This window comes from Pleurodeles waltl, chromosome 10 (assembly GCF_031143425.1).
Source record: "Pleurodeles waltl isolate 20211129_DDA chromosome 10, aPleWal1.hap1.20221129, whole genome shotgun sequence".
Taxonomy (NCBI): domain Eukaryota; kingdom Metazoa; phylum Chordata; class Amphibia; order Caudata; family Salamandridae; genus Pleurodeles; species Pleurodeles waltl.
In genome coordinates, this window is record NC_090449.1 from 530,639,541 (window position 1) to 530,663,674 (window position 24,134).

Here is a 24,134-nt window from a genome sequence, read left to right on the forward strand (position 1 = left end):
TGTCAGGTAATTTGTGAGGGTCTCATCCAGTGTCGTCTGGAGTGCTGGGTCTTCGAGCAAGGCAAGTTGGAGTCTCCATGTAGGCACTGAGGGTCGTGGAAGCCCCCATTCCAGATAAAGATGCAGGGGATTATGCCTCTAACGCACCAGCCAAGTTGCTGGGTTGCAGAGTATCCTATCTTACAGGACAGCTAAATTGTGAGGGGGAAGTAATAGGTGAAGTCTACAGGCAAGGGGTACATTGATCTCCAGCAGTCCAGGAGAGACCAATGTTGGAGCCATTGGGGAATGTGGGTTGCAGTGGTGACAACTAGTGAACATGGGAGAGGCAGGTGTGACTGGTCAAGGGAGGGATCAATTATACAGTTAAAATCTCCTCCTAGTATCCAGGGCATGCCAGTTTACTAAACCAAGACAGTAGACAAGTGCAAGAAAAAGATCGATTGGGTTGCGTTAGGGGCGTACATTCTACCCAGAAGGACTTTTCTCCCATCTAATAGACCCTCTACCAGAACATATGTACCTTCTGGGTCAATAATACTAATTAGGGACGAAAATATACTCCTGGTCTAACCCAGATGAGAGTGCTCCGGGCAAAGCCCGAGTATGTGGTGCAAAAACAGTGGCCTCACCATTGTTTCTGGAGACAGGCTTCTTCTCCTCACTTAATATGAGTCTCCTGTAGGAGCACAATGTGTGCACCGCAATGTTGTATACATTGCTGTACAGCGTGTCACTTCTGGGGAGTGTCCATACCCCGGACATTCCATGTATGTATGTTTAAGCATGTAATGGGAGCAATTTGTGTATAGTAGTCAGCACTGTAGTACTAGCTACGCTTAACATGACCAGGAGGAATTGTACGGATAAAGAGAAGCCTGGAGTGGGAGAAAATAGCATCATACAAGACATACCAAACAGTAGAAGTCATAGTCCCTACTCCCTACCCAAGGACACTTGAAAACATTCGGCTATTTTTATTAGGCCGATCTGCCCCCACGGGGGGCAGAAACCACTAGGCACCAGGGATTTTTGTTGTTGTTGTGTTTTACAGATGGGGAGAGTCCCCTTAGGCAAGGGTCGCTCCCCTGGAGGGGCAAATTGTATTTAGGCCATTTCTGCCCACTTTGGGGGCAGATCGGCCGATTTTAGGTCAATCTGCCCCCAAGGGGGGCAGAAACCACTAGGCACCAGGGATTTTTTTTTGTGCCGTCACGCAAGGGGAGCGACCTTGTAGGCAAGGGTCGCTCCCCGGGGGGGGGAGAGGGGGGCAAATTTATTTTAGGCCATTTCTGCCCCCCCTGGGGGCAGATCGGCCTATTAGTATTAGGCCGATCTGCCCACAGGGGGGGCAGAAACCTCTAGGCGCCTGGGCAAATAGTTTTTTTGTGTTTTTTTTTTGTTTGTTTGGTTTTTTTTAGAGATGGGGAGCGACGCATTAGGCAAGGGTCACTCCCCTGGGGGGCAAATTGTATTTAGACCATTTCTGCCTCCCCTTAGGCAGATTGGCCGATTGTAGGTCAATCTGCCCCCAAGGGGGGCAGAAACCACTAGGCACCAGGGATCTTTTTTTTGCGCCGTCACGCAAGGGGAGCGACCTTGCAGGCAAGGGTCGCTCCCGGGGGGATGGGGGGGCAAATTTATTTTAGGCCATTTCTGCCCCCCAGGGGGCAGATCGGCCTATTGGTATTAGGCCGATCTGCCCCCGGGGGGGCAGAAACCTTTAAGCGCCAGGGCAAAAAAATGTTTGTGTGTTTTTTTTTTTGTTGGTTTGTTTTTTTAGAGATGGGGAGCGACGCATTAGGCAAGGGTCGCTCCCCTGGGGGGCAAATTGTATTTAGACCATTTCTGCCCCCCTTGGGGGCAGATTGGCTGATTGTAGGTCAATCTGCCCCCAAGGGGGGCAGAAACCACTAGGCACCAGGGATCTTTTTTTTGCGCAGTCACGCAAGGGGAGCGACCTTGCAGGCAAGGGTCGCTCCCCGGGGGGGGTGGGGGGGCACATTTATTTTAGGCCATTTCTGCCCCCCTGGGGGCAGATCGGCCTATTGGTATTAGGCCGATCTGCCCCCGGGGGGGGCAGAAACCTTTAGGCGCCAGGGCAATTTTTTTTTTGTGTGGGTTTTTTTTTTGTTTGTTTGTTTTTTTAGAGATGGGGAGCGACGCATTAGGCAAGGGTCGCTCCCCTGGGGGGCAAATTGTATTTAGACCATTTCTGCCCCCCTTGGTGGCAGATTGGCCGATTGTAGGTCAATCTGCCCCCAAGGGGGGCAGAAACCACTAGGCACCAGGGATCTTTTTTTGCGCAGTCACGAAAGGGGAGCGACCTTGCAGGCAAGGGTCGCTCCCCGGGGGGGGTGGGGGGCAAATTTATTTTAGGCCATTTCTGCCCCCCTGGGGGCAGATCGGCCTATTGGTATTAGGCCGATCTGCCCCCGGGGGGGGGGCAGAAACCTTTAGGCGCCAGGGCAAAAAAATTTTTGTGGGGTTTTTTTTTTGTTTGTTTGTTTTTTTAGAGATGGGGAGCGATGCATTAGGCAAGGGTTGCTCCCCTGGGGGGCAAATTGTATTTAGACCATTTCTGCCCCCCTTGGAGGCAGATTGGCCGATTGTAGGTCAATCTGCCCCCAAGGGGGGCAGAAACCACTAGGCACCAGGGATCTTTTTCTTGCGCCGTCACGCAAGGGGAGCGACCTTGCAGGCAAGGGTCGCTCCCCGGGGGGTTTGGGGGGGCAAATTTATTTTAGGCCATTTCTGCCCCCCCTGGGGGCAGATCGGCCTATTGGTATTAGGCCGATCTGCCCCCGGGGGGGGCAGAAACCTCTAGGCGCCAGGGCAAATTGTTTTTTTTGTGGGTTTTTTTTTTGTTTGTTTGTTTTTGTAGAGATGGGGAGCGACCCATTAGGCAAGGGTCGCTCCCCTGGGGGGCAAATTGTATTTAGACCATTTCTGCCCCCCTTGGGGGCAGATTGGCCGATTGTAGGTCAATCTGCCCCCAAGGGGGGCAGAAACCACTAGGCACCAGGGATCTTTTTTTTGCGCCGTCACGCAAGGGGAGCGACCTTGCAGGCAAGGGTCGCTCCCCGGGGGGGTTGGGGGGGGCAAATTTATTTTAGGCCATTTCTGCCCCCCCTGGGGGCAGATCGGCCTATTGGTATTAGGCCGATCTGCCCCCGGGGGGGGCAGAAACCTCTAGGCGCCAGGGCAAATTGTTTTTTTTGTGGGTTTTTTTTTGTTTGTTTGTTTTTGTAGAGATGGGGAGCGACCCATTAGGCAAGGGTCGCTCCCCTGGGGGGCAAATTGTATTTAGACCATTTCTGCCCCCCTTGGGGGCAGATTGGCCGATTGTAGGTCAATCTGCCCCCAAGGGGGGCAGAAACCACTAGACACAGGGGATTTTTTTTTTTGCACCAATGTCACGCAAGGGGGGGCGACCCCATAGGCAAGGGTCGCTCCCGGGGGGGCAGGGGGGTTGGGGGACAAATTTATTTTAGGCCATTTCTGCCCCCCCTGGGCCCGGCTGAGCTAGAGGCCAAAATCCACAGGTAGGCACTGTTTTCTATGAAAAAATGTGATGTGTCCACTTTGTGTTTTGGGCCATTTCCTGTCGCGGGCGCTAGGCCTACCCACACCAGTGAGGTATCATTTTTATCGGGAGACTTGGGGGAACGCTAGGTGGAAGGAAATTTGTGACTCCTCTCAGATTCCAGAACTTTCTGTCACTGAAATGTGAGGAAAACATGTTTTTTTAGCCAAATTTTGAGGTTTGCAAAGGATTCTGGGTAACAGAACCTGGTCAGAGCCCCACAATTCACCCCATCTTGGATTCCCCTGGGTTTCTAGTTTTCAAAAATGCGCTGGTTTGCTAGGTTTCCCCAGGTGCCGGCTGAGCTAGAGGCCAAAATCCACAGGTAGGCCCTGTTTTCTATGAAAAAATGTGATGTGTCCAGGTTGTGTTTTGGGCCATTTCCTGTCGCGGGCGCTAGGCCTACCCACACAAGTGAGGTATCATTTTTATCGGGAGACTTGGGGGAACGCTGGGTGGAAGGAAATTTGTGGCTCCTCTCAGATTCCAGAACTTTCTGTCACCGAAATGTGAGGAACATGTGTTTTTTTAGCCAAATTTTGAGGTTTGCAAAGGATTCTGGGTAACAGAACCTGGTCCGATCCCCACAAGTCACCCCTCCTTGGATTCCCCTAGGTCTCTAGTTTTCAAAAATGCACAGGTTTGGTAGGTTTCCCTAGGTGCCGGCTGAGCTAGAGGCCAAAATCTACAAGTAGGCACTTTGCAAAAAACAGCTCTGTTTTCTGTGATGTGTCCACGTTGTGTTTTGGGGCATATCCTGTCGCGGGCGCTGGGCCTAACCACACAAGTGAGGTACCATTTTTATCGGGAGACTTGGGGGAACGCTGGGTGGAAGGAAATTTGTGGCTCCTCTTAGATTCCAGAACTTTCTGTCACCGAAATGTGAGGAGAATATGTTTTTTAGCCAAATTTTGAGGTTTGCAAAGGATTCTGGGTAACAGAACCTGGTCAGAGCCCCACAAGTCACCCCATCGTGGATTCCCCTTGGTCTCTAGTTTTCAAAAATGCACAGGTTTGGTAGGTTTCCCTAGGTGCCGGCTGAGCTAGAGGCCAAAAACTACAGGTAGGCACTTCGCAAAAAACACCTCTGTTTTCTTCCAAACATTTGGATGTGTTCGCGTTGCACTTTGGGGCGTTTCCTGTAGCGGGCGCTAGGCCTACCCACACAAGTGAGGTATCATTTTTATCGGGAGACTTGGGGGAACGCTGGGTGGAAGGAAATTTGTGGCTCCTCTCAGATTCCCGAACTTTCTGCCACAGAAATGTGAGGAACATGTGTTTTTTTAGCCAAATTTTGAGGTTTGCAAAGGATTCTGGGTAACAGAACCTGGTCCGAGCCCCGCAAGTCACCCCTCCTTGGATTCCCCTAGGTCTCTAGTTTTCAGAAATGCACAGGTTTGGTAGGTTTCCCTAGGTGCCGGCTGAGCTAGAGGCCAAAATCTACAGGTAGGCACTTCGCAAAAATCACCTCTGTTGTCTTCCAAAAATTTGGATGTGTCCACGTTGCGCTTTGGGGCGTTTCCTGTGGCGGGCGCTAGGCCTACCCACACAAGTGAGGTACCATTTTTATCGGGAGACTTGGGGGAACGCTGGGTGAAAGGAAATTTTTGGATCCTCTCAGATTCCAGATCTTTCTGCCACAGAAATGTGAGGAACATGTGTTTTTTTAGCCAAATTTTGAGGTTTGCAAAGGATTCTGGGTAACAGAACCTGGTCCAAGCCCCGCAAGTCACCCCTCCTTGGATTCCCCTAGGTCTCTAGTTTTCAGAAATGCACAGGTTTGGTAGGTTTCCCTAGGTGCCGGCTGAGCTAGAGGCCAAAATCTACAGGTAGGCACTTCGCAAAAATCACCTCTGTTGTCTTCCAAAAATTCGGATGTGTCCACGTTGCGCTTTGGGGCGTTTCCTGTCGCGGGCACTAGGCCTACCCACACAAGTGAGGTATCATTTTTATCGGGAGACTTGGGGGAACGCTGGGTGAAAGGAAATTTTTGGCTCCTCTCAGATTCCAGATCTTTCTGCCACAAAAATGTTAGGAACATGTGTTTTTTTAGCCAAATTTTGAAGTTTGCAAAGGATTCTGGGTAACAGAACCTGGTCCGAGCCCCGCAAGTCACCCCTCCTTGGATTCCCCTAGGTCTCTAGTTTTCAGAAATGCACAGGTTTGGTAGTTTTCCCTAGGTGCCAGCTGAGCTAGAGGCCAAAATCTACAGGTAGGCACTTCTCAAAAATCACCTCTGTTGTCTTCCAAAAATGTGGATGTGTCCACGTTGCGCTTTGGGGCGTTTCCTGTCGCGGGCGCTAGGCCTACCCACACAAGTGAGGTATCATTTTTATCGGGAGACTTGGGGGAACATAGATTAGCAAAACAAGTGTTATTGCCCCTTGTCTTTCTCTACATTTTTTCCTTCCAAATATAGGAGAGTGTGTAAAAAAGACATCTATTTGAGAAAAGCCCTGTAATTCACATGCTAGTATGGTCACCCCGGAATTCAGAGATGTGCAAATAACCACTGCTCCTCAACACCTTATCTTGTGCCCTTTTTGGAAATACAAAGGTTTTCTTGATAGCAATTTTTTACTCTTTATATTTCAGCAAATGAATTGCTGTATACCCGGTATAGAATGAAAACGCACGTCAGGGTGCAGCTCATTTATTGGCTCTGGGTTCCTCGGGTTCTTGATGAACCTACAAGCCCTATATATCCCCGCAACCAGAGGAGTCCAGCAGACGTAACGGTATATTGCTTTCGATAATCTGACATTACAGCGAAAAGTTACAGAGTAAAATGTAGAGAAACATTTATGTTTTTTTCACCTAAATTTCAATATTTTTCTTTTTCAGTTGTTATTTTCTGTAGGAAACCCTTGTAGGATCTACACAAATGACCCCTTTCTGAATTCAGAATTTTGTCTACGTTTCAGAAATGTTTAGGTTTCTGGGATCCAGCATTGGTTTCATGCCCATTTCTGTCACTGACTGGAAGGAGGCTGAAAGCACAAAAAATTGCAAAAATGGGGTATGTCCCAGAAAAATGCCAAAATTGTGTTGAAAATTGGGTTTTCTGATTCAAGTCTGCCTGTTCCTGAAAGCTGGGAAGCTGCTGAGTTCAGCACCGCAAACCCTTTGTTGATGCCATTTTCAGGGGAAAAACCACAAGCCTTCTTCTGCAGCCACTTTTTCAATTTTTTTTGAAAAAAACAAAATTTTCCCTTTCTTGGCCTCTTTCAGGGGAACCCACAAAGTCTGGGTACCTCCAGAATCCCTAGGATGTTGGAAAAAAAGGACGCAAATTTGGCTTGGTTAGCTTATGTGGACAAAAAGTTATGCGGGCCTAAGCGCGAACTGCCCCAAATAGGCAAAAAAAGGCCTGGCACAGGAGGGGGAAAAGGCCTGGCAGCGAAGGGGTTAAGTTGGCATTTTTCGGTGCGTTTTCAGTGTATTTTATCTGGTAGTAAATTCCATATTTTAGCTTAATGTAATGTAACTGTCCACATGTACTATTTTCACATTGACTGGTGTTAGAGAGCAAACATTATCAATAGAAATTGAGTAACTAAAATGAAATGATTAACATGTATTAAAAAGCCTAAGTAGAGAAACGTGTTAGTAAAATAAAACATGCATGTTTAAATAGTGGTCCACATAGTGTCTGCCACCTAGATTTCTTTGTGAATTGATGAATGTCTGTGAAAATGTATTTTGATTCATTATAACTACATGTACTAATAAAAGATGATTAATATTATTGTACTACAAACTTAATGGTTTGAAATTATTAGAAATGTTTTATTTTTTATGTATTAGCATTAGTAAAAAGGCCTGCGTTTTAGTATTTTTCCAGAAGCACAGTGCTGAAATGTTATGCTGACTTTATTGAAATGCTTCTGAAAACATTGTTTATTAGCTGTTAGTTCTGAACTTACTTGTGATAAATATTGCAAGTTTTAACAATGTGCTTTACTTTCTAGTGGATAGCAAGGTTAGGTAAATGTCATGTTCTGTGCTGCTGTTTTTACAATTTATATTTTTGAGGAAATTGCCATCTGGAGAGGAGCATGAACATGAGCCTATCTTAGAAAAACAATGAAAAAATATACAACTGAACTTATTACATTTAATTTGTCACTTACGTATCACACCTGATAGTCTTTTCCAATAGAAGCCCAGCTAGTAACTTTTGGGACTTTAATTTAAAAAGTTTCAGATTATGTAAATTTAATTCTATTCAGAGTTAAATTCTGTTCAATTTCTGTTCAGTTTAGTTCTGCTATTCAGCTCTTCTGCCCAGCTACGTATGATTTGAACAGTACAGTTACATTAGGCCCAACATTACTGAACTGTTTTCCCTTCTCATGTGCCTGATGCTGCCTGCTTAAGACCGGCTGCTCCTGTGCAGCATGATGAAGACTCTGCAAGCAGCTGTTTCATTTCAGAGAGATATGACCAATGTGCATTTATTTTTCTTTTCCAGGGTTTTCCCTTTATAAATCCAAGCGCATTATAGCACTATAGTTAGATGTTTTCCCAATTTCCCAAATTCATTTTTGCCTTATTTCAATTTTTGCATGTGCAAAGCCCAGCCCTATACATGCTTTTCAAATTAGAGTTGGGTAGGTAGGATGACTGGCCTAATATTTAATCTGAATGTTTTTTAATTGATTGTGATTGATTCAACTGCACAACTAATGAATTCTGTTGCTATTTTACAAACACTTTTGTTATTCTGTAGAATTCTTTTGGAGTGTTTAATAGTGATCACATTTATAAGACTGAGATTCTTCAAAGGCTTTGGACAGCCAGTGTTATTTCTGTATTGCTATCATTTGGTTTTGTGCATCATTTACGTAACCTTAGCATTGTCAATTTAAGGGAAATAAATGTTTAAACTTTACTAAATTGGTGTGGTGATTCATGACCACATAGGTCGTGGTGTATATAAATTATTGACTCCTTAATGTATACTTTGATTGTCTTAGTTCTCATTGTTTGATTTAATTATCGTATTACTCCTGTCGGAATCAAAAGATTAGAGTTGACCTCTGAGGGTAGTAGATGTCATTACCTTATTACGTATCACCCTAGCCTAGGATTAGGAGTTCACACACCCACACTGGCATTCAAAATGTTTCTGGGATCAGTGATTTCAAATAGGGTTTTATTTTAGCATTATACTGGTGGTGTTGATGGGGCCTCAAATCTAGTTTTGGTGCAAAATTGCAGCGGTTTGCTTCTGCGTTTGGCAGCAGGTGGACCCTGATTTACCTCATGGGAGCACAAAGCGCACTGCAATTTAGATACTTTGGGGCAGATTCATAGAAAGTGGTGCTGCACCGAGTGCAGTGCCACTTTCCCTACGCCCCTTAGCATCCCCTACTGCCACAATGTGTGCACTGTATTTAAAATACGGTGCACCATGGTGCAGGGCAGGGGGCAAATGCATCATTATTCATGACGCTATTGATGTACTCTGCAGGAGTAGTGCCAAAAAATTGGCGCTACTCCTGCAGAGTACATAGGGCCCCATTCTAAAGAATGGAAGTCCCCTTTTAACGTTTGCTCGTGAGCAGGCATTAAAAGTGCTTTAAAAAATGGCGTAAGGAAATCTCATATCACCCTGTAAATAACGCGCAGGATTTCGGCCTCGTTGGGCCACATTAACGTCAAAAATAATTAAGTTAATGTGGCATACGGTGGCGCTTGGGCACTATAAATATGCCCCTTTGGATGTGCAAATAACATGCGATGTTAGCACGTTAATTCCCGTTCAAAGGTGTCTGACTTGAATATATCCAAAAATGTGTGCCCCGAGTTCGATCACAAATTAAAAGGTATGAAATTTCCACTGTATTTTTGAAGCCTTGGCAGGGCATGGCTCAGCCTGTGATGATGTGATGTGAAATGACAGACTTATTACCGTGTTGTTCTCTATATGGCTCATGGTAGATGTGTTGCAGCTTGATATTTACATAGATAATTGTTCTGGTTAGTATGCCCTTCTTTCATGAGCTAATTTACTGAACTATTTTGCAAATCCGCAAGTATACACATGTATTTTACTTTTCCGCAATGGTACAGCGACTTTTTCCTTTTTAGTATTATGTCAAATTACATTATCGCACAAATTAAGCAATGTAGTGTCCCTGGTCCAAACACCAGGAGATTTTACTTCCGTGTAAATGAAGGCATATAATATATTTTGGTGTTTGCTCAAAGTGTCTTTAGTATACTTACAGGGCTTTGCGTTTCTTGGTCTATTGTTATCATTATAAAAACAAAGAATATGTGGTCGATTTAAAAAGATTTTACTGATTAAGTAGTTAGTCAAGTTTTTACGTTCCTCAACAAAAAAGGATTTGTTCAACATTTTACTGTTGGTTGCTTTTAAAACGCCCCATACGGACATCATTTTAATATCTATGCAATTTTATAATGCAGAAGACATTTTATAATACAGAATTTATTTCAAGGCAGTTAACATTTTCAAAACATATGCTTGCTCAGTGGGAAACAAATTAAAATAATGATGACAAATGCATCTTAATGCCAAGTTCAACAAGTCCATAGTATTTGTGCTGCATGAACGTAAAATTGGAATTAGGCCCAGCAAGAGCTACTTCCCTATTTATGGCCTGATTAGGAGTTGCAAGGTGATGATGAAGTGGTAAACATGCACTCAAAATTACAATTATTGTGCAGTACCACCCTGCTATTACCGCACAATTATGTGCTTTAGCCTGGAACAGAGAATAATATTTGTTCAGAATTAGCACACCTTTTTCAGCGTGTTTATCTCTCCCACTGCAGGTCCAGTAACTGGCCATGCAGTGCCCTTACCTTTGCCAGGTAGAACTATGCCCAGATTCTACTACATCTTTATATTTTCAGAAGGATAAACCCTACAAACATGTAATTCAGTTTTGGGTGAAAAATGGAGCAGTCAGACATAATGGAATTAGCAACTAGTAGACTAATTGAAGGGCATAGGCCAGGTAGAAAAATGCATGGAAGCCCACTTTCTGAAGGGCCTAATTGGAAAGAGATGGAGACATTGATAGGGTACTCTCTCACTCCCCTCAGTGTTTTTCTCATTCACATCCTCTCCGTCTCTATTTACATTTATCTCTGATGTCTCTCTCTGCCTATCCCTTCCTCACTACCCTTTACTTTTCTACTAATCTTTCACTACCTTACATATATCTTAATCTAACCTCGCTCTCTCCCTTCCTCCCTCTCACTTCTTTTCCGCTCTCTGTTCTTCTTTATCTGATTCCCCAATGTTAACTGGCATTTCACTCCACCTTTCATTCCACCTTATTTAGTTATATTTAATATTCCTTGCTGCCGCTCTGTCTTAATGTATCTCATCCATCTACATCCCCAGTTAATACACTCTTCCTTCTACCTCACTTCTCTATTTACCCCAGACTACATCTGCCACCTCTCTTTTTCGTGTCTTATTTCTTTTTCTCTGACTTCCCTATATGTTGGTCGCATTAGACAACTTCTTGTTTCTTAAGGGTATATTTTTACTTCTCAGGTAGTGCATCATATATCTGTGTCTATTCTCTCTACCTCACCTCTGTCTGCCTCAGCTCTTTCTGCCCTTTACTTCCTATTTATATCTCACCACTTCACCTCTCTCTCTACTACTTGCTATACTAATGTCTAAATCTCTCTTCTCTACCTATTTTCTTAATGCCCACTTCTCTCTGTATCTCATCCAGCTCTCCTCACCTTACCTCTCTGTTTCCTTCTCACCTACCTGTATCACTGCTTCATATTTCTCAAGCTCATTTCTCTTAACCTAACCAAACCATCACCATATTTCCTAACCTTGCCTCCCTCATTACTCTATCTAGGCACTTTCTGCTTCAGCTCTTTCTCTCTCATTCTCTCCATGCCTCTAATTTTTCTCCCTACCTTTCCCTGTATCCCATTTGTCTCTCTCTCTCTCTCTTCCATGAGATAACCTCTATATTTCCCTCATCATTGATGCATTGCCTCACCTCTCAACCCTGTAACTCTTTCTAACTGTGTTCCCTGTTCTCATTTCTTACTAGCTCTGTTTTCTTGCCATACTTGCTAGATCAATGCTTCTTTTGTTTATCTTTGCCTCCTCTTTCTCTCCTAAGTAACTCCTTCTCTAGTTCCTTGATACACCTCACGCCCCACTCTACACCTTCATGTTATACAGCTCTACATTGCAACTTCTTGACTCTATTTCTCTATCAACGTCACCACACTTTATGCCTCACCCTCTATATAGCACTGTATCAACCACACACCTCTTTCTCTCCCTCTTCCCTTAACTCTTTCTCTTTATTTTCCATCTTTAATCTAAACATGTCTTCTCTCTGGCTAACCGTTATCCCTCTGTCTCAACTTTTTTGGTTTCCTCAATGCTCTCTTTACCTGACCTATTTTTCTAAATCACTTGTCTTATTTTTGAGTCACACTCTACTTCACTACTCCCTCCCATATCTGTCCATTGGCTTCTCACCCTACCTCACCCCTCTACCTGTTTACCTCTACTCTCCCTAACTCGGCATACTTTACCTTTTTTCTTGATTCCACATTTCCTTCTTCCTATCTGTAACTCTCTCAACCTCACTCTTTAGTCATACCTAACTCTATTCCTATCTTTCTCTATTTTCATTTCAGTGATGTTTTTCTGATCACCTCACCTTTCTCTCTTTACTGTACATCTCTACCTACCTCAACTATCTCTCAACCTCATCTGTAATGCTTCCTTTGCATCCTTTTTCTATCTAATGTAACTATCTTAATACATCATTCTCTTTTCTTCTCTGTCCTTCCCTCGCCTCATACCCCTCCATTTCTTCTATTCAAAAGAGCAATAGGTCACATCTAGCCAGGGAAGTGTACACCTAGAAACAGAAGCGGAGGGTAAGGGAGGGGTAGGAGGATTAAGGCAAAAGTTAATAGATTTTCATTGAATGAATGGTGAAAGTGTGCAGACTGTGCAGTGTTTTGATTTTTCCTTTACCTCAAGAATGCCAGTTGTGAAGGGGTATTTATTTTCTGATTACAGACATCTTTCAATTTGAAATACAATTTCATTATCTAGACACATTTGTATTATTGTAATACTTTCTGCTAGTCCACTGACCACCCATCAAGTCACCCTTATCGTGCCTTTCCTATAATTGAAGGAACAGACTGGTTACACACTGAAGGCCACATTCATAATTTTTGACGCAAAACTGTGCTAACGCAGTTTTGCGTCAAAATGTTTAGCGCTGTCTAGAGCCATTTCTGAACACCACCTGTGTGTCATATTTATACTTTGACGCTGGGTTGTGCTAACAAGAGGTTAGAGTCATTTGTTTCTGACGCTAACCATTGCGCCTTGTCATAAGGCAAAATTACGTTAACACAGGAAAAATGACTCTAATCCAGTTTACAACATGGAAACACGTTGCAAAACAAATATGCGCCATTTACCCCTGCAATAGCATAAAAAAAAAATGCAAATGGATCAAACAGTGCAAAGGAGCCACAAAATGGATCCCAGAAGCCAGGAGAGACCCCAGGGAGAACCCAGACAACCAGGAACCAACCAGGAGGACAAAGACAAGTCACAGGGGAGAGACAAGAAGGAGAGGAAGTCTCGCTTCAGCGCAGAGGAGTATGAAATACTGGTGAGAGAGGTGAGAGCACCAGCATCAACTCTTCATCACCAAAATTGCCAATTGGAAGTAGAGAGGCAATTTGGCAACAGATTGTGAACAGGATCAACAGTGTGGAAGAGGTCAGGAGAACTATCACTGGGTGCAAGAAATGCTGGCATGACTGCAAGCGGAGGACAAAGGAAAAAATGGCAAAGAACAGGAAGGCAGGACTGCAGACCGGAGGTGGGAGCCCAGCACTGCAAGAGAACCTTGATGAGATGGAGGAGATGGTTGCAGCCATCATCCCAGAGGAAATTGGCACTGGTATCGCAGGACAGGTCAGCGCAGACTACCAGGAAGCAATACATATGTAGGGTAAGTTGCATGGGAGACCCAAATGCCAAAATGTCAAGTGCAAGAAGGGGTAGGCACATACCTACTACACATTGAATGTCAGCCTGCAAATCTGGCAGTGGAAAGGCCAAAGAGGCACAGCATGGGACTCCCTACGCTGCCCATGCCAGGTGCATGGGCTGTGCACGGGCATCCAGGGGCACAGCACAACATAACGCCAACAACCTTTGCATGTGGATACACCGCCATGCCAAGGCTGCTGGACAGGCTGAAGCAGACCAGGAGGGTAGGATAGAACGTAAAACTGGTCTGGTGTCATAGGACAGCAGGTATTGTCAGAATGTAAACTAGAGGACAATGACCAGTCTCAGGCCATTGGCTGAAGCGGCATTCCCCATTGACAACATTTGCCACAACTACCTGTGCTGTGTGCGCTGGTCAATTAGGAAATGCCAGTTAGGTGCCCATGGAACAAAGACACCCAAAATGAGGGTTCATTATGACTACGTGATCAATCCCCATCAATCCCTATCCAAGTGCAACTCCTGTCAACTGGTCATATCCATAGACTCAATAACCATCAGGCACTATCACATACATAAAGATGTGCACTTCAGTAATCTCATAGCCATGCTGCCCATCTCTGGTCTACCCCTGTGCCTCTGTCAGAATAGTTACAATGCCACCATGCAACATCTCAGGTATCATGGTGCAAAGACAACTGCATTGAGGAGGAGGACATATGTGTGTAGGAAGGTAAACACACCATCACAGTCACAAGAGGAAACTGAACTCTGCCTGGTCCACAAACGCATTGCAATGTAGCACTCATACGCAAGCATCAACATGAGAAACTACCAATGGTAACAGGTGCATTGTCTCATGGAAATGCCATGCATGGGGTGGTGCTAGATCTCAGCACTGCATAGTTGTATGTGAAAAATGATAGACTGGGACATGGCCAAATTGTCATCATCATCATCAGCTTTATTCGATCAATTGACCATAAAAGCAACATAAAAACAAAGATAATAGATAGTACATAAATAAATAAATACACATCTATGAATTAGTTTAAAAACATTAAAACAATAATAAACTTAAATTACACATAAGACTCTAGAACTTATATATAAGAGAAATAAAACCTTAGGTTGCTTTTTGGAGATGACATCGTATACGCCAAGCTGTTGCTAAGTACTTGCTTACTGAAAGAATTACATCGGCTGAATTATGGCTTTTTAGAACCGGTAGAGCCAAGGAACAGTTCTTAAATCCCATAGCCCTGCAAGTATTGCGAATCCATTTTGATCGCGGAATCGCATAGGCTGGACAAAAGAACATAAAATGCTCAGTAGTTTCGAAAGTGCTGCCAAAAGCAGGGCATATATCGGGATGATTGATCGGCCCCCACCTATGAGTCAATGACATCAAGGGCAAAGAGCCAAAACGAAACCTTGCATATAAGCTTTTTCCCTGCAAATCCGGTATAACATCCAGATAAGATTCTAACTTTGGAGACCATTTAAAATCAATAAAAGAATTGGTTAAGCAACCGTGAGATTTGCAGGTTATATTGTTGTCCCTAACATAAGACCAATAAGTTAACTTTAAAACGTTTTTATGCCGTCTCTCTAGTTTATGGGGATTTTCCCAATAGTCACCCAGACCCAACAACCAAAGCCAATTGGCCACATGACGGATCCAGGGAAGAGTATTAGCATTTTGACATTTTAATAGGTCGAGTAATGAGGTCTTATATATATCTAGTTCAGGGGTGATCCATAATCTAATCCAATAAAGGAGGGGTCTTAAAATAGCTAGATCTGCTACTCGACTTAACCCCAAATCTAGAAATAATGGAAGCAGGGGTGTGGTGCGTGGACATGCTATTAAGGCCCTTGCAAAATTGTTTTCCCCCACGGTGATCTTATTACAGTTAGAGGAACCCCATACTTCCGCTCCGTACAGGGCTGCACCTTGTGCCTTAGCTATATAAATATTTATTGCTGGGGAAACAACTTTTGTAGAGGTGCTTTGATAAAAATGCAGTATGGATGAGGCTCTGTGTTGTAGTAGCCCTGCACTTTTTATGATCTGCTCTTCCCATGATAGTTTACTAGTTAGCCTGATTCCCAGGTAGTCTGTAGAGCTAACTTCCTTCAGGGGGACTCCGTCAATGTGAATGGAACATTTCTTACTAGGTCCTTTGGATAACACCATCAGTTTGGTTTTGTTAATATTGACCTCCAACCCATGATCGCTACAGAATAGGTTAAACCGGTCAACAAGGATTTGCAGCCCCATTGGTATCTTAGAGATGAGGAGCGAATCATCTGCGAAAAGCAGGGTAGGGATTTTTTGTGTATTCAGGGACGGAGCATCATTCTGGCATATGGACACGGCCTTTACTACTTCATTAATAAATAAGGTAAATAGTAGGGGGGCTAGCACACAACCTTGGCGAACTCCCCTTCTGATTGGAATCTGTTCTGTCAGTTCGCCTTGTTCACCCCACCTCACTTGGGCATAAGTATTATCATGTAATCGTTTTAACAGGAGTAGTAGGTCCTCTGGGACTCCCAATCTACCCAGTACTTCCCACAGTTTGGCTTTTTGGGACCAGATCAAAAGCGGATCGCAGGTCTATAAATACTACATATAGGCACTGCTTGGCAATAAGAACATATTTCCAATACAATATGGCCAATCGAAAGACCTGGTCTACCGTGCTAGTTTTAGCACGGAACCCTGCCTGTAATTGGGAAAGGATTTGGTGCTCCTCAACCCAACTGGTTAGCCTCTGTAAAATTTGTTTCGCGAAAATCTTTTGTAAGTTGTCTATAAGCGGCCTGGCTCCGGCATGTAGGTAACCCCCCTTGGTATTCCCTTTGGAGTGAGTGTGACTACAAGGGAACCCCCCCCCCCGCCACTAGCCAGACCAGAGGCAGATTGCCCCTTACCCTGGGTGACGGATCCATTGATGCATTGATTCTTATCTACTACAGGCCTACCCCATCGTGAACTACCCGTTCAGGTAGGCCATATATATTTTTCACTTTTTGAGCACCCCACTTACTGCGTGTGCTCCGACCCTGACGAATGCCCCTGACCTACCAGCACTGAGTGAGGGCAGAAACATGTTGGTGATCCACTTTTTCTTTTAGACTCCAAGAGACATTACTCTCCTACGAGCCTTTCCTCTTTAGTTTTAGGCTTACCAGCATGCACCTTCATTAAAATTAGCAGAAGCTACTGGTGACATGCTTGGTATTTTTAGTATTCACCCCTTCTGGATCAATGTAACTATCCAGCCAGTCTAATTTCAGCACTCCCTCGGGTTCTTTTAACCACGAGGTTGAGTCCGCCCAAGTAGTATCATCTTACTTGGGTGGGGCTAGGTGGTCATATGATGAAGCAAGACACTATTATGTGTGTGAGACCACCTAGTCCGTAAGGGAAATCCCCCACCCCCCTGTAGGCAACACAGCACCCCTTAGCCTGGACATTTTTCCAGCTATGACTTCCCGACCTGAGGATCTACAGTGACCTTACTAACATCACTGAAAAAAGACTGACCTAGTCTGACTTTCAATTCCTACTACCCCACACCATTAGTGGTGATATAATTTCTATAGGGAGGCGGTGTGGGCTGGAAGGTTAGCATTTCCTTTTTTATAGATGGGTATAATTTCTGCCCCCTTCCATGTACCTGGGATTTGTCCCCATGCAGCTATGCTATTTGAAATGGCATTAATATACCAGGACCAGATGTTTGTCCGGTCTGGGTGCTTTGCCAGGTTTCAGGCTATTTAAAGCCTCAAGGGTTTCTTCTACTTTGAAGGTAAGGTAACCCTTGGGGACACACTGGGCCCCCACTTGGAGGGCCGTGCTGGGGTTCGAATCCGACAGCTTTGGTGGGGAATGGACCACGTTAGTGTCCATTAAGCCCTCTGGTAGGGCATAAAGGGTGGTAAAATGCTCTACCCAGCTTTCTGGTTGTATATGATTGCTGGGGCAACTCCTACCTCCATTTTCTCTTTTAGACAGAAGTTCCCAAAATCACTTGTTATTCTTCTCTCTAGAGGCATTTAATAAATCCTGTCACAGGGAATCCTCCCACCGTTTTTTTGCATTGGACAGGGTTTCTTTGTATAGAGACCTAGCTTGTTTGATCTCCCCCTGGGAGCCAGACATTACTGCTGCTTTTATCCCAGACTTAGCCTTTGAGCAACTCTCATCAAACCATCCCTTACGTGCCCCTTTCCCTTCGCATGGCTTTGACCGCCTTGCTTTATAAAAGAACCCCCGTAGCTGAATAGCCATGCTGTCATGTATTTTAAGAATCTGAATATTCCCCACAGCCTGGTCTTCGTACTCAGCCAAACCATTTAAAAAGATTTGGTATATTGCTCTAATATAATAAGGATTGGACATCACTTTTGGCCAAGTAATCTTAGTGAATTTATTGTTCCAGCATGGAGGCTGGGTTATTGTAACATGGTTATTAAGTGTTCTCCTAAACATTTCCCCAGAGAGGGTAAGAAGCAGGGGGAAGTGGTCGCTATCACATCTCACTTCTACTTTCATGTCTGTCAGATGGGGCCACAACCTGACATCGACCAAAAAGTAATCAATAGTACTTGTAGACGTGCCCCTTTTGAATGTTGGTGCGATGTTCATATCAGATGGAGTTCTACCATTACAGGCCCGAGGCCATGTTTTAGACATAGTGTAGCTAATTGCATGGCCGCCCGAGATTTTTTGCAAGGCCGAGTGGTGGATAATTGTGGGATCCCCCACAGCTCATCCTCTTCATCGGTTAAACCACTTGTGAGGGTGGAAGGTTCGAAGGTACAATTAAAATCTCCAGCTACGATTAAAATAGTCGAGGGGTGGAGGCTTTCTACAAATTCGGACAAAATAGCCAAGGTGTGGGACTCAGAGCTGCATGAGACCAATCGTATGTACGCAATAACAATTGATAAACTTCTTTTGAACGTAATGCACATGGCTTTTAAATCTACAGAATCAATTTCCAGAAGCTTATAATCACACTGCAGATTCTTGTTAACAAGTTATAACAGCCCACCTTTTGCCCGGCCCATCCCCTTCTCTGGAGGTATAGCAGGAGCACTAAAATAGAGAAATCCATCTATATTGGTAACGTCCTCTGCCCAAGTTTCCTGAAACAGACATATATCTATATTTTTTATAAAAGAGGCCCATTCGCTATCGTTTAGTTTCTTTGCCAAGCCAGCAATGTTCCATGACATGAGATCCAACGTGCATTTGCCTTGGTTAATCACCATGGTTGTACAGCCAGCATCCACCGGGCCCAAGTCATTACTACAGATGTCTAATGATGGTACTTTATCATCCCCCATGCTGCCCATCTCTGGTCTACCCCTGTGCCTCTGTCAGAATAGTTACAATGCCACCATGCAACATCTCAGGTATCATGGTGCAAAGACAACTGCAACACCATCAATGACACTGTTTGCAATTCACAAATGGGGTAGCAAATGACCTACCTCATGAATATTCATGAGGTTGTTCTCATTTTGCAAACCCCTTGGGAATGGCGGCACCCACAGGGATGCTGGCCTACAGGGCTCAGCAGACCACCATGTCTGTGACTGCTTTCAAATAAAGATGTATTTTCTTTTTTTAAATGCAGCCTTATTTCATTTAGGGTAAACGGAAAGCATGTCAAAAACAAATATTATAACTTTTACTTTTTTTTTTAATGCAGACAGTGGTCCACGGGACCACTGCCTGCTCTGAAACAATTTATTAGCATACATTCACAAAGAGGAAGAGATCCCATGGGGACCCCTTCCCTTTTGCGAATGGGTAAGCACCAACTTGCAACTGGTGGTAACTGCAATTGTTTTGTGACAGCTTTCGTGGTCACCAAGCAATCAGTCAGTGGACTGTGACTCACAAATAGGAAGGGAACGCCCCTTCCTAAATGCCGCTAGCAGAACCTGTTTTGTGATTCGGCAATGTGATTGCAGAATGGCAAAATTGGGTATGTGCATCGGAATAAACATTTTTTCTTGACGTAAACACACAAATTCTGAAAACTAGGCCATTTGTGACACTTAAAAATAGCTTTGTACATGTGACCCTAAGTGATAGTGGTACATGACTCCACAAACCTCAGGCCTGCATTGTTAAAATGTATAGACATGTGGACTCCATCTCAGTACTGGGACACTAACACTTTGTTCTGCTTGTATTCAATCTGGCCACAAACATTTCATGCAGCATGTCAACACATCTGCTACTGTCACTCAGGAGCATTATACTGTACACATTTGTCAATGTGATACAGACCAACAGGGCCACCGATCACCACACCGAGGGGGTCCAGTAGATCCTGCTCTCTGGCCCCCAAGACAGCCAAGGGATGCTTTAGCTGGTGCTCATTCCTGCTTGTATGGTAGACTCTGTTGAGGAGGTAGAGCACCTTGCTCCACCGCAGCTGCCTCGTCTCTGTGTAATACCCCTGTATCACCCGCCCACCCATCTCCAGCATCAAGGGTAGGAAGTGGCACACCAGCCACACAAAGCCACCAAGTGCCTCCTCCCCCATGCGGGTCAGCCTTGCCCTTCCCGACATGTCCCTGAATAACAAATCCAAACTGAGAATGTGCAAAAAAAGAGGAAAAGAAATTAAAACCAAGGAAACTTACAGCCCAAATGTAAGAACCACAACTAACCCAACTAATCAGACAGACACCCAACAGTACAAATACAATATGAAATACACTAAACTACATAAAATCACATAAACAGGTACAAGAAACAAACAAATTTCACAAAAGACTCAAGAGAGACCCCACAAGCTACAAGAAACACAATTGAGACACCAGCAACACTGAGACAGAGCCACAGAGTCAAGAAATAGCACAGACTGTAAAGTGAAAGTGAAAGTACACCCACTGCACCATGACTGTAAACAGGATTTCCTATTACATCACTTCCTGTCCCCTTTGCGGCCCGTTTTTATGTCATGTGTGTATTTTTTTGACACATATGATGTTTGCGTGAATATTTTCAACGCATACCCAACATGTGTGGCAAAATACCACACATTACCTGTAGACTTTAATTTCAATGGATATGCACATGCGTGTGGTGGGCAGGTGGCATTCACGCTAAAGGCCCATGTATGGTTAGTTTGCATTTGCGTGATTTCTCAATGCATTTGCGTCAACATTTTTTACTCTATCTGTAATTGCGTGATTTTCTAATATTCAACATGCATGCACCTTGTATCAAAATAAAGATAGGGTGGTATGACCTGCAGTGTGTACTATAGTGTTTGGCCACATGTGATAGAGCATGCAACTGTGTGTTTTGGGTGTAAATGATCTGTAACACCAATGTGTGTGTTTCTGAAGGAACGGCATGCAATACATTGGACGTCATGCAAATGTATGAATGTGTTCCAAATGGGTATCTACATCTAATGGCAATCAGTGACCTACAACAGTCATTATATGTGTTTGTAATATGTGTTGACTCATGTGATGTGTGTAGTGGTTTGACTTAGGGGACATTACATTTCACACGACAAACAAAACTCAGGTATCATTAAAGATGGCTGATGAGTGCTATGTAGGGTAGGTTACCCCTCATATGTCATTAATTGTTGGTGACGACTTCATGGTGACTTGTGTGTGGACTACACAAATGTCTGACATGTGTACAAGTTTGGTATGTACTGTGTTTGAGACACTGTGCCTCAGTTCCACCCATAAAATGTTTGGTACACGTCAGTTTGACTCATTACAATAACATATGCTACTTGTGTTGCTGCGGTGGACCTGCTGTCCTGTCTACATGTGTTCACATATTTTCAGATGTGTATTCCACAGAAGTGTCCAGTTCAAGTGTGTGGGCATGTGTACCCTGTGGCAGAATTGGGCTCCATGGTGTCACGGTTTCGGCGGGTCTAGTCAGGACTCTGTTAGGGGCACCCATTGAGTTCACAGACTATCTCACAAGGAGGAAGTGTACCAAAGCAGAAGAGCAGCTAAAGGCATACAAGGGGAAAGGCCAGCTATGGTAAGGCAGAGAAAACAGAAAGGTGAAGGCAGAGCAACCTTAGTGTGAACAAATATGGAACGGGTCAGTAATGGACAAACACGCTGGGGTTATCACTAAGGTTGTACACAGGGTAGGGCTCAGACCTTTCCACAGCAACAGGGAACGTCGGTGCCTCTGTGCAGATTAATCTTACTCATAGTCACCACGCAAGCCCCATTGAAAGGAGGCAGCAGAAGTGATTCTGTGCCTGGACCCTTAGGGCACAAACAAGGATTGTACTTACATACACGAGGCTAGCCCTTGTGGGTCTGGCTCGAGACACAGTAGCAAATCCTGGAATAAAGCCATAGCACACTGTCACTGCTAGGCACTTAAGACTCCATGAAACACTCGACAAAGGATTGGAGATGGATTTGCCTCCTGGAAACCAGGTGTCAACCCAAGTACAAAGGTAAATACTTCTAGATTGGTGAGGAATGATGGGACACTTACCAGACACGTTAACCCGAGAGGAAACAGAAAGTGAAGGAACCAACTAGGAGGCAAAGCCAGGAACAGGGAACAGGCTCAGGCTGATGCAAAGGCAGGAACAGGTCTGGGAAACAGAAAGCTGGCTCTGGCTGAAACACACATGAACAAGGCATGGAAACAGGGAGCAGACTCTGACTGGAACAAGCAGGAACAGGACTGGGAAAACAGAGAGCAGGTTCAGGCTGAATCAGGACTGTAACACAATCCAACAAGGGGTCTGGAACACAAAGGAATCATACTCCAATGCACATTGAGGAGCTTCAGGGAATGGCAGCTTTTAAGCAGTTCCAGGCAGCAGAAAGGATTGGGCAGAGTCACATGGCTGGGCTGCACAAGAGAGGTCACAGGTGTGTGCAGCTTCAGTCTCCCACAAGTCCTGGGGAGAGAGAATCCAGTATAAAGGGACAACCAGACTTTTCCCATTGGAAGCAATGGACAGAAGATTACTGGTCTTACCGACTACGAGGCAGTGCATTATGGGACCTGAAGTCCATGAAAGTTAATGTAGTCCTTCTATAGCATGCCATATGGAAAAGGGAAACAAACATGAGTCAGAAAGGGATTCTGGGTGAGTGTTAATGATGATTCCCAGGGTACAGGTAGTCCATTTACAGCACCCCTTAGAGATGGGAGGACAGAGACGTAACACATGGCAGGACTGATTTCCAGGGATGGACTGTGCAGGGCATGTGTTGTGAACATTGCTTGTCAAACCTGGGACACTCATGCTATCCATTTTCACAAATGATGCCCCCCTTGTCACACAAGCTCCTTGCAGAGATTGCAAGTGTCACATCTACTAATGTCAGGTGTCTGTTCATACATTCCTGTTTCCACTGATATTTCACATCCACTGCCTCATGTATGGGGCACTTATTTACCGCATGATTGGAGATGTCATAGTTGTATGTCATGTGCTACAGTAGACCATGTTGGCAACATGGATGTGAGTCAAATGCTGTGGTCCATTGATTTTGCCCTTCATATGTGAAATCCAACAGATGAGTATTTTTTTCTACATGTGTGATGTTTGCTGTACAATCATACGCATCACATGTGATGTTGCATCAGAAGTAGTCAGATTTATCTTTGTAACATGCTCCCTGAGGTGATACTCACATTCCTATGGAACACGTGATGGAGAATGAAGTAAGGTGTTTATTTACATATCTTAACAAGGTGTGTAGAGTGACTATTAAGTGAAAAGGTTTGGTACAATTTGCTGTCTGCGGTGCACTCCTGCAGCTGTGTTCTGCTGTTCCCCCTCATTTTCCCTACCACCATCCTCCTCCTCCTCCGCAGGCAGTTATTGGCTGGCTCATATAAAGGGATGTTCCTCCTCACACAAATGTTGTGCAGGATAGCACAGGTAAGTATAATTTTACACACAATGTGTGGGGCATATAGGAGGCTGCCTCCTGTGATGTCCAGGCACTTGAATCTGGACTTCAGGATGCCAAAGGTCCTTTCCACAATGGTGCGTGTCCTCCGATGTGCCTCATTATAGGCACGCTCTGCTGCTGTGCTTGGAGAATGGGGTCATGATCCATGGCTGGATCCCGTAACCCTGATCCCCTGCAAAAGATAATAGGAGTGAGTAATTTTGTTAGTGTCTGCAACAGGAATGTCATGTAGTATGGCAGTTGATATCTTGTGTCATCTGTGACTCAAATGTGTTTGTGGTATTATGTGAGATCCTGGGCCTCTGTGAGTTTTTTTCTGCAGTGGGTTCTTTAACTTGACAACTTGTGTTTGGCTCATTGATATGGGATCTATGATGTTTTTCGAACTGTTGGTCAGTATGTATGAACTATGCGGTGTGTAGTGTCCAACATGTTTTAGTGTGCTTTCACTGGAGGGGACATGATACTTCCACACACAATGGATTCAGAGGTGGTCGTAACATGGTTGCACTATCTGGCCTGGACACTCATCCATTTAGACATATGTCATTGCAGATGAAATGC